Source organism: Schistocerca serialis, chromosome 3 (assembly GCF_023864345.2).
Source record: "Schistocerca serialis cubense isolate TAMUIC-IGC-003099 chromosome 3, iqSchSeri2.2, whole genome shotgun sequence".
Lineage (NCBI taxonomy): Eukaryota > Metazoa > Arthropoda > Insecta > Orthoptera > Acrididae > Schistocerca > Schistocerca serialis.
Genome location: NC_064640.1, coordinates 228,425,765 through 228,437,070, shown reverse-complemented (window position 1 = coordinate 228,437,070; position 11,306 = coordinate 228,425,765). Strand labels below are relative to the sequence as shown.

At 42.8% G+C, this 11,306-nt stretch overlaps 1 protein-coding gene across 3 annotated transcripts in view; it reads left to right on the top strand.

Annotated features, from left to right (window-relative positions):
• Nucleotides 1-11,306, top strand: part of LOC126469964 (glutaryl-CoA dehydrogenase, mitochondrial-like) — a 925,249-nt gene that overhangs the window by 723,342 nt on the left and 190,601 nt on the right. The window lies entirely within an intron of this gene.

Genomic DNA, 11,306 nt, shown 5'->3' with positions numbered 1-11,306 from the left:
AGTATTTATGTAATAGTATTCTTTCCCAATTTACCTCTTTAGTGCGAGTTAAACGAAGAAGACATAAAATTACGAAAACTGGTCATGCTACAGACTTCACTTTACAGAAGTCTATATTCAAAAATAATTGTTAACTTTAAAGCTTTTTATAAGATTTCATTTCATATATACAGTTTTTTTCGTATATCACATGTATTCACCAAAATTCCAAATGTTATATGAGCTGTAGAAAATCGTAATTGATTGTTCATCACACCATAGTCTTCAGTGTATTCAAAAACCGCAGTTACCTTCACCAGAAACATTTCCCCTTGACATAATAATTTAATACAGCAATATGTAAACAAATCATGGGACGTGGTGTATTTTTAAATTTCTAAATTTTATTTCAGGAATATATAAAATTTCTTTTGCAAATCGCATTTTTGTAACCGTAAAAAGGTATAATTTTTGTATATATCACCACTGTTTGTAAAAACAGATGTCGTTGTAATAATTATTTTGACAAAGAAATTCTAGAACATTTTGGACAACAATTTGTGTTATATAGAACTGTATGCATCCCAAATCAGATTGGACATAGTTGTTAGCTGAGGTGACTTTTAAGATTTTGTGTGTGACACATCGTACATAATGTTGTTTTTATCAGCAATCATGCGAAAATGGGCTCCTTCTGTGTAAAAAGAGGTTTTGGTGATGAGACTACATTTTTTTGTCTTGTTGATTGGTAAAACGTTGACACTAAGAAAAAACTGTGTATTATGGTTTACTGTGGGTGAGAAACTAATTGTGAAATAAATCAAGAAGAAATGTTAAGAAATAGTATCATCACAGGCTAGTAAACAATGTGAGGACCTAATCATGCCTAAATTATGCGAATGCTGCCACTTCTCATTGAAACAAGATGAGTATTTACCTTTATTCTACAAATTGTTTAATCACATCTTGGAAGAGGTAATTTCTCTTGACGTTCTGTTGTACTAAAGCTATTACGTAGTTATAGAAGAGATTTATTTCAATTATTTCAATATCATCAGGGATATTTTGCATCTAATGAACCATTTCAAGAGCAAGAAGGGTAGCATACTTTTTCTATTGTATGCTAAAAGGTAATTTTGGTTCCTTGATCCAGTACATTTTTGTTGGAAGCCAGTAATTCAGAAGCTTCTTTTGACGGTTTGAAATCTCTAGTGGGTTATTAAGTCATCCCAAATTAAACCCAACGGAATTAATGCCATAACTGCATAATCACTGTCATCGTCATTAGTATTAGAGGGACAACACCAGTCCTCCCAACAAACAGGCGTCCTAGGGGCCTTTGTTTCAGACGTTTTTGTTTCCCTATAGTCCACAATTGTAAATGTTCTGTACAAGTTTTACAGATTTACTGCAAAAGTCTTTACAAAGTCAATTATAGGTTTTTGGTTTCCTTTCGGCGTTTCATCTCTGCATATGTAGCAAAAACCATCAAGGCGATTTACTCAACTTCTTCTACTTTAACTTATATTATTTCTGTTCAACAACACAAGTGCAACTTACAGCATACTTGTTTCCTAAGTGAACTGTCATGTGACATCATCCTCGGTCAGCCCTGTATGGCCAGAGCTCACACAGTAACCTCCAACTCCATCTGGGGGATATTCCTGGAACTAATTAGAGAGCAGACCGGCAATAGGGCAAACCTGCAGGAACCAATCCTCGTACGTGTGATTTATAAGTGCACAAACCAGAGTCACAAATGCACGTTTCACGCAGAAGTGCATGTTAAACAACTATGATCAAAAAAATAACAGCGGATAGAAGGTGCCTGATTTTACTTTTTGATTCAATGCCCCAGCTGTGGCTAAAATCAATTCTAAAATCTTAGATATAAAAAAACCAGTTTGTTCTTGGCCTGTGTAATTACTTCATTGCTAGTTTCCTTGAGTATCTTAAAATGGCGTATCAGTTATTAATGTTGATAATAGGTGTGCAAAGCGCCAATGTAGATTTGACTCCCTCCGTCTGATGCATTAAATGAACAATAATTTATTTCTGCTAAGATAGTAGATCTCCTTCCAATAGAAATAGAGTTCGAGTAAATGATCTGTCCATTCAGGTTAAGGTTGGCTATGATTCACTTGAATCGATGCAAGCAATTTCCAGGTCGATTCCTTGAATGAGACGCAGACGAATTTCTTCCCCATTCTTCTCCCACTGAGGAAGTATTCGGTACATAATCATACTGTCGTCATTGAGGATTTGAGCCCCAACGTTCCGTTTTGTCTCCATCGTCTTTGTTGTACGAAGACTAGTTTCGTTGTTTAGTTAATATCTTTGGTGACCACGCTGTGCAAAACAGAATGATTGGCTATTGAACTTTCCTTCTTTCTGTCTACTGCTCGTCTCTCAACGAAAATTAGTTTCGTTGTATAGTTAATATCTGTGCAAAACCAGAACGCTCCACTTCCACTAGCTAGGAAACAGCTGCAGTGCTAGATGACACGTTATGTGCTGAAATGCTAATTCATGGGAAACCATTACTTGCTTCATACTTGCAACACCTGACACCGGACACCTGGCAGCTGTTGGAGACCTCAAATATAAGGCAATATCACTGGCCTTAAGGAGTCGGAAATATAACGGCTGCTGTCCAAGTTACCGGCTATGAGAACCAGAAGTAGATATTTCCTGTACCAATTGGTCTTCAATAGCACGATGCCAGGTATTGGAGCATGTATGACAATCATGAGAAAGCTGAAAATCATGATGGTATACGCAGAAATAGTGTCACGGCGCCACTCCTGTGTCGAGGGTTCTCACCACACCTCTCTCTGCTGCTGTGTCAAGGGTTACAGCAGCAATGGTTTCTGCACTGATAGTCTGTAGTGCTCGAGACGTAATCTCACTCTCCGCGTGGATACTTGTCGTGTAGTAAGCAAACCCATTTCCTGGTTCTTGGCATGTAACTTTACTTTGTGATCCTACGCAGATGAATGAATATGCATGCCCCACAGGCTCGAGACATATGTGATTGTTGCAATCCCTCATGTCACTGAATAAAATTCTACTGAACACATTAATTCCATATCTGCGTGACAATCGTGGGATGCCAACCAACGCAAGTAGTGATATCACGGAACGATAAACCACAGTTTCGAATGTTCATGAAGCTGCCACTGTCGAATTCTGACATGGGCTAGTAGACGTTTCTGTTCGTACGTGAGGCGTAACACGATCATGTCACAAGCAAACAACATTCTGAATGAGAAACCGATATATCCAAAATATAGGTGGTATTACTCCTACTACACTGCGTATTGACACTACCCAGAATTCTGCTAAAAGTAATAAATCCTTATTGTAATCGCTGAAAGTAGCATGGAGGCCTCCACGGAGTATTATAGTGACAGCGCTGGCTATCATCCAAGCTACGTCGACAAATAAGGCAGAATAATAGATGCGTAAGTGAGTTGTGAAGCAAGTGTTGCGTAGCGCAATGGTAAATTGCCCCACACAGCAAAGAATCTACATCTACATACACAAGGATACTCTGCAAATCGCATTTAAGTGCCTGGCAGATGGCTAATCGAACCACCATCAAAATTCTCTAATATTTCAATCTCTTATAGTGCGCAGAAAATACAAACACCTATATCTTTCCGTACGAACTCTGATTTCCCTTATTTTATCGTGATGATCGTTTCCCCCTGTGGGACGATGTCAACAAAATATTTTCGCATTCGGAGGATAAAGTTGGTGATTGTAATTTCGTGAGAAGATTCCGTCTCTACGAAAAACGCCTTTCTTTTAATTATGTCCAGCCAAAATTCTGTATCATTTCTGTGACACTCTCTCCCATATTTTGCGATAGTACAAAACGTGTTGCCCTTCTTTGAACTTTTTCGATGTACTCCGTCAGTCCTATCTGGTAAGGATCCCACACCGCGCAGCAGTATTGTAAGAGACGACGGACAAGCGTAGTATAGGCAGTCTCCTTAGTAATTATGTTACGTTTTCGAAGTGTCCTGCTAATAAGGCGCAGTCTTTTGGTAGCCTTCCCCACAATATTTTCTACGTGTTCCTTCCAGTTTAAGTTGTTCGTAATTGTAATACCTAGGCTTTTAGTTGAATTTACGGCTTTTAGATTAGACAGATTTATAGTGTAACCGAAGTTTAACGAATTCCTTTTAGCACTCATGTGGATGACCTCACACTTTTCGTTATTTAGGGTCAACTGTCAATTTTCGCACCATACAGATATTTTTTCTAAATCGTTTATCAATTTGTTTTGACCTTCTGATGTTTTTATTATTCGATAAACGACAGCGTCATCTGCAAAGACGTTAAGACGGCAGCTGAGGTTGTCTTCCAAATCGTTTATATAGATATGGAACATCAAAGGGCCTATAACACTACGTTGGGGAACGCGCGAAATCACATTTGTTTTACTCAATGACTTTCCGTCAATTACTACGAACTGTGACGTCTCTGACAGGAAATCACAAATCCAGTCACATAACTGAGACAATATTCCTTAAACACGCAATTTCACTACAAGCCGCTTGTGCGGTACAGTGTCTAAAACTTTCCGGAAAACCAGAATTATAGAATTGATCTGAAATCCCTTATCAATAGCACTAAGCACTTCATGTGAAGAAAGAGCCAGTTGTGTTTCACGGGAACGCTGTTTTCTAAACCCATGTTGACTGTGTGTCAATAGACAGTTTTCTTCGAGGTAATTCATAATGAAGTGGCAATTGGGTCGTTGCCACTGCACTGAAGCAGGTCTCTCTGTTATGGGCAGTGTGACTAGACACCAGGTTTTAGAGGAACAAATGGGCAGTAATGGAGTATAAATGAGGCTGAATTTGAGGATAGGACGTTATTCGAGTCAGGGACTTGGTAATTGCTGAGTAGCCGCACTACAATGCTGGAGCACCCTGGCCAATCAGACGACTGGGCAGCGCCAGCAGCAGCCTATGGTTCGAGACCAGGCTGTGTCTGCCGCCACACTGGGTCCTTTGTGAGACTCGGCGTCATAGCCCTGCTGGCTTGCTGTTCCTGTATGCTGCCGCAAATGATGAGACCCAGGAAGGGACTCGACGTCACATCGTCAGCCCCCGTCTATCGCCTGTCTGACGGGCATGGGTTAACACCAACGCAAAACTGCCTCCACAACCGCAGAGCAAAGAGCAGCCAGGTCGCCTTCTGGCGTGTCACTCCCCTGGGAAGCGCCGCTGTCGCAGCTGCCTGTGTCCTCGCCCTCGCTGGTTACTTTTACCCATTCTACATACTACCTTTTCACAATCTTCATAATACCGACAATAGCATCGTAATTAAATTTTGTCACAGGGTACATGACAATCGTCATTTGCTTCCATTATTACTTTTTGCTCATGTAGACACGTTTATATGGAACGTAATCAATAACACACTCAATAATTATCAGTGGCCGCAGGAAAATTGCACGCTACAGTGGAACCCAATTTACAAGTTCTTTTTACGATCACTGGTGTGACACGATCGGTTAAATGCTGATTGGTTCAATCAGTTTAGAAGAGCGAATAACACGACTGAATGATTTGCATGTTGAAAGCTTGAGAGCGTTCTCTTGGCCTCAGGAACTGCAATGTACTTCCAGCATTATGGAGACCCTCTTCATTTTACCAGACGCACGAGAAAACTTCTCAGCCGCTCTTCCCTAGTCGCTGGTTTGGTCGTAGTAGTCCAATTAACTGGCCAATACGATCGCCAGGTATTACATCATTAGATTTTTGACTTTTAAGTTGGGTGAAGTCTCAGATCTACAAGCGAATGATATGTACGAGAGATGAACCGCATGGTCGCATCACGGACACTGCTACCCTCATTAGGGAACATGGGACTTAACATCTGAGGTCATCAGTCCCCTAGAGCTTAGAACTACTTAAACCTAACTAACCTCGTACGGTTCCGGAATGAAGCGCCTAGAACCGCTTGTCCACCGCGGCCGGCGCATTGAAATTGGCGCTGGGATACTCCAACACTGATTGTACACCGTACATCAGCTGTGATGTGACGTGTACGATAATACTTTGAGATGAATGTGCTAAAAATCGTATTTTTGAGCTGATAGTTTGTTAAACTAATAATGTTATATTTACTAACTGTTGTAAATGAGTGAAGCTGCCAATTTATCGAAGAATACAGAAAATAAATAACGATACCGGCCGGTGTGGCCGTGCGGTTAAAGGCGCTTCAGTCTGGAACCGCGTGACCGCTACGGTCGCAGGTTCGAATCCTGCCTCGGGCATGGATGTGTGTGATGTCCTTAGGTTAGTTAGGTTTAATTAGTTCTAAGTTCTAGGCGACCGATAACCTCAGAAGTTAAGTCGCATAGTGCTCAGAGCCATTTGAACCATTTGAAATAACGATGTACATTAAATGTGTTCTGCCTCGAAAATCATTCGGAATAGGGCATGTGGCTGTATGAAGTTTTTTGCTTCAAATGATCGTTCCTGTGATGTCCCTCAATATTGACCATTCCTCCTGGGACACCATGTTCCCCAGGAATGTGTGTTGGAGCCCTTGCTGTTCATGTTGAATATTGCTGTTCATGTTGAATATTAATGACAGTGCAGAAAATATTAACGGTAACCTCAGATTTTTTGTAGATGGTGTAGTTATTTAGAATAAGAGCTGCCTGAAATACGGTCCACAGATATTTAGTCTAATCTTGGTAGAATTTCAGAGTGATGCAACACCTGGACACTTTCTTCAAGTGCTAAGAATGCAAAATTATGCACTTCGCAAAAAGAAAACCTTGTAGTATCTTATAACTAAAATATCAACGAGCCTTAATTGGAGTCTGTGGTGTCACCGCCAGACACCACACTTACTAGGTGGTAGCCTTTAAATCGGCCGCGGTCCGTTAGTATACGTCGGACCCGAGTGTCGCCACTATCAGTGATTGCAGACCGTGCGCCGCCACACGGCAGGTCTAGTCAGACTTCCTAGCACTCGCCCAGTTGTACAACCGACTTCGCTAGCGATGGTTCACTGACAAAATACGCTCTCATTTGCCGAGACGATAGTTTAGCATAGCCTTCAGCTACGTCATTTGCTACGACCTAGCAAGGCGCCATATTCAGTTACTATTGATATTGTGAATGATGTGCCGTCAAGAGCGACGTTCATCATTAATGGATTAAAGTTAAGTATTCCACCAGCTACGTCCGTTTTTCTAAAGTCTAATTTCCTTGTCCTGTTCCAGACCTCACGCCTGCCTGCGTGAGCTAAAACGCGTGCCTTTCGGCCTCCTCTAGTAACACGGTGTTGGCTCTCCTGCCAACCACAACAGAATCTGTCAACACATACAAATACTCGGATGTAACAGGTTTTGAAGGAATGAAACGGGATGATCGCAGAATTTAAGGAAGAAGAGACACACGGCAATCATTCGCGACCCATTAGTTTTACTACTGTTGCATATCTAGATTTCGGCTCTGAGTAGCCGTCTTCACATATGGTTCAAATGGCCCTGAGCACTATAGGACTTAACATCTGAGGTCATCAGTCCTCTAGAACGTAGAACTACTTAAACCTAACTAACCTAAGGACATCACACACATCCATGCCCGAGGCAGGATTCGAACCTGCGACCGTAGCAGTCGCGCGGTTCCTGACTGAGCGCGGTAGGTTTTTGCTGATGATGTTTGCGTTTTAAGAAATGCCATTAAAGGGAAAGCATCTGAAGACATTGTTAATGATGTTTTTCAAAGGGTTATTAACTGATTCTCGGATACTGGACTCTCCTAAATTTTTTGGGAAAATACAGTATATTCAGTTCTGCACAATAAACAGAGTAATATCAACAATAGACGTGGCACAAGAACAGGAGTCAGTAAACAGGGTAGAATGCTTCTGAATTTTGGGTCTACATGCTGATGAAAACTTGAACTGGAAGAAGCGTGTTGCTCAGTTTCTCAAACAGTTAAGTTCACCTACTTTTGTTCTTCGTATAATTGCTAGTCTTGGAAACAATATACTAACATATTTTGCGTATTTACTCTGAATAATGACTCATGTAGTAATTTTCTTGGGACACTACCAGTTAGAAATAAGGTACTGATTGCCCAAACACGAGCAGTAAGAATAATAAGTAATAATAAGTTATGTTCACACACGGTCGTCATGTAGGTACTTCTTCAAGGAGCTGTGCATTTTAACTGTGATGTCACAAATTCGTCACATATAATCCACCACAATTTGAGAAGAATAGTGATTTACACACCTACAGAACTATAGGAAAATGTGTACTTCATTACCCATTATTAAAGCAGTCCATGCGTTACAAAGGAGTTCAATGCGCTGCAAAAAAATTTTTCATCATTTGCACAATAACGTAATATATCTAACAGGTAGCGCAGCAAGATTTAAATAAAAATTATAATCATCTTCCCTGGACAACCCAGTTCTACTTCATGGGCGAACTTCTCTTTAAAAGCCGGTAGCCTGAGAAAGGAAATACTTTTAAATGTAGTTGAGCGAGTATGACAAAATAAATGTGTTCATTAATGTAAGCAGTCGTCACATGTACGTACCCTGTAAACTGAATAATTCCATATCATTTGCTGCGCTGTAGGCAAAGCAGATCACAGAATTCGTTTCATTGGTAGAATACTAGGAAGTACTCAGTCTTCAAATGAGACTGCTTATACAACACTCATACGACCCTTCCTCGAGTATTGATCTAGTGTCACAGTTCGCAGTGATAGACGGTAAATCATGGAGAACAACAGAAGTGATACCTGGCGTTCCCTAAGGCAGTGTCATAGGCCATCTGCTGTTCATGATTTACATAAATTATCTGGTAGATAATCTGAGCAGCCCCCTTAGATTGTTTACAGATGACGCTGTAATTTGCCGTCTAGTAAAATCATCAGACGATCAATTCTAATTACAAAATGATCTAGAGAGAATTTCTGTATGGCGCAAAAAGTGGCAATTGGCACTGAACAGAGAAAAGTGCTAGGTCATCCACATGGGTACTAAAAGAAATCCAATAAATTTTTGGTATTCGATAAATCGCACAAATCGTAGGGCTGTCGAATCGACTAAATACTACGAGCAACTTAAATTGGAAAGACCACATAGATAATATTGTGGGGAAGGTGAAACAAAGACTGCGATTTGTTGGCAGAACACTTAGAAGATGTGACAAACCCACTAAAGAGACAGCCTACATTACACTTGTCCGTCCTCTGCTGGAATATTGCTGCGTGGTGTGAGATCCTTACCAGGTGGGATTGACGGAGGATATCGAAAAAGTGCAAAGATGGGCAACTCGTTTCGTGTTATCGCGCAATAGGGGTGAGAGTGTCACTGATACGATACGCGAGTTGGGGTGGCAGTCACTGAAACAATGGCGGTTTTCTTTGCAGCGAAATCTACACTCCTGGAAATGGAAAAAAGAACACATTGACACCGGTGTGTCAGACCCACCATACTTGCTCCGGACACTGCGAGAGGGCTGTACAAGCAATGATCACACGCACGGCACAGCGGACACACCAGGAACCACGGTGTTGGCCGTCGAATGGCGCTAGCTGCGCAGCATTTGTGCACCACCGCCGTCAGTGTCAGCCAGTTTGCCGTGGCATACGGAGCTCCATCGCAGTCTTTAACACTGGTAGCATGCCGCGACAGCGTGGACGTGAACCGTATGTGCAGTTGACGGACTTTGAGCGAGGGCGTATAGTGGGCATGCGGGAGGCCGGGTGGACGTACCGTCGAATTGCTCAACACGTGGGGCGTGAGGTCTCCACAGTACATCGATGTTGTCGCCAGTGGTCGGCGGAAGGTGCACGTGCCCGTCGACCTGGGACCGGACCGCAGCGACGCACGGATGCACGCCAAGACCGTAGGATCCTACGCAGTGCCGTAGGGGACCGCACCACCACTTCCCAGCAAATTAGGGACACTGTTGCTCCTGGGGTATCGGCGAGGACCATTCGCAACCGTCTCCATGAAGCTGGGCTACGGTACCGCACACCGTTAGGCCGTCTTCCGCTCACGCCCCAACATCGTGCAGCCCGCCTCCAGTGGTGTCGCGACAGGCGTGAATGGATGGACGAATGGAGACGTGTCGTCTTCAGCGATGAGAGTCGCTTCTGCCTTGGTGCCAATGATGGTCGTATGCGTGTTTGGCGCCGTGCAGGTGAGCGCCACAATCAGGACTGCATACGACCGAGGCACACAGGGCCAACACCCGGCATCATGGTGTGGGGAGCGATCTCCTACACTGGCCGTACACCACTGGTGATCGTCGAGGGGACACTGAATAGTGCACGGTACATCCAAACCGTCATCGAACCCATCGTTCTACCATTCCTAGACCGGCAAGGGAACTTGCTGTTCCAACAGGACAATGCACGTCCGCATGTATCCCGTGCCACCCAACGTGCTCTAGAAGGTGTAAGTCAACTACCCTGGCCAGCAAGATCTCCGGATCTGTCCCCCATTGAGCATGTTTGGTACTGGATGAAGCGTCGTCTCACGCGGTCTGCACGTCCAGCACGAACGCTGGTCCAACTGAGGCGCCAGGTGGAAATGGCATGGCAAGCCGTTCCACAGGACTACATCCAGCATCTCTACGATCGTCTCCATGGCAGAATAGCAGCCTGCATTGCTGCGAAAGGTGGATATACACTGTACTAGTGCCGACATTGTGCATGCTCTGTTGCCTGTGTCTATGTGCCTGTGGTTCTGTCAGTGTGATCATGTGATGTATCTGACCCCAGGAATGTGTCAATAAAGTTTCCCCTTCCTGGGACAATGAATTCACGGTGTTCTTATTTCAATTTCCAGGAGTGTATTTACGAAATTGCAATCACCAACTTTCTCTTCCAAACGCGAAAATCTTTTCTTGACACACACCTACGTAGGGAGAAATGATCATTATAATAAAATAAGAGAAATTAGAGCTCGATCGGAAAGATTTAGGTGTTTCTTTTTCCCACGTGCCATTCGAGGGTGGAATGGTAGAGAAGTAGTAGGAAAATGGTTCGATGAAACCTCTGCCAGGCATTTAAGTGTGAATTGCAGAGTAACCATGTAGATGGTGATGTAAATCCTTTCCAAACAGGACGAACAAGAGTACTGAACATATACAGAGAAAGACAACAGCAATGATCACATGTTTGTGTGATCTGCAGGACAGTGTCACGGAAATTCTTAAGAAACTGGACTGGCAGACACCTACATACAAAGTGTCAGGTACCAGTTTTAGTAGACGAATTTTGGAATATACTACAACTCCCCTACAACTATCGAGAGGACAGAAT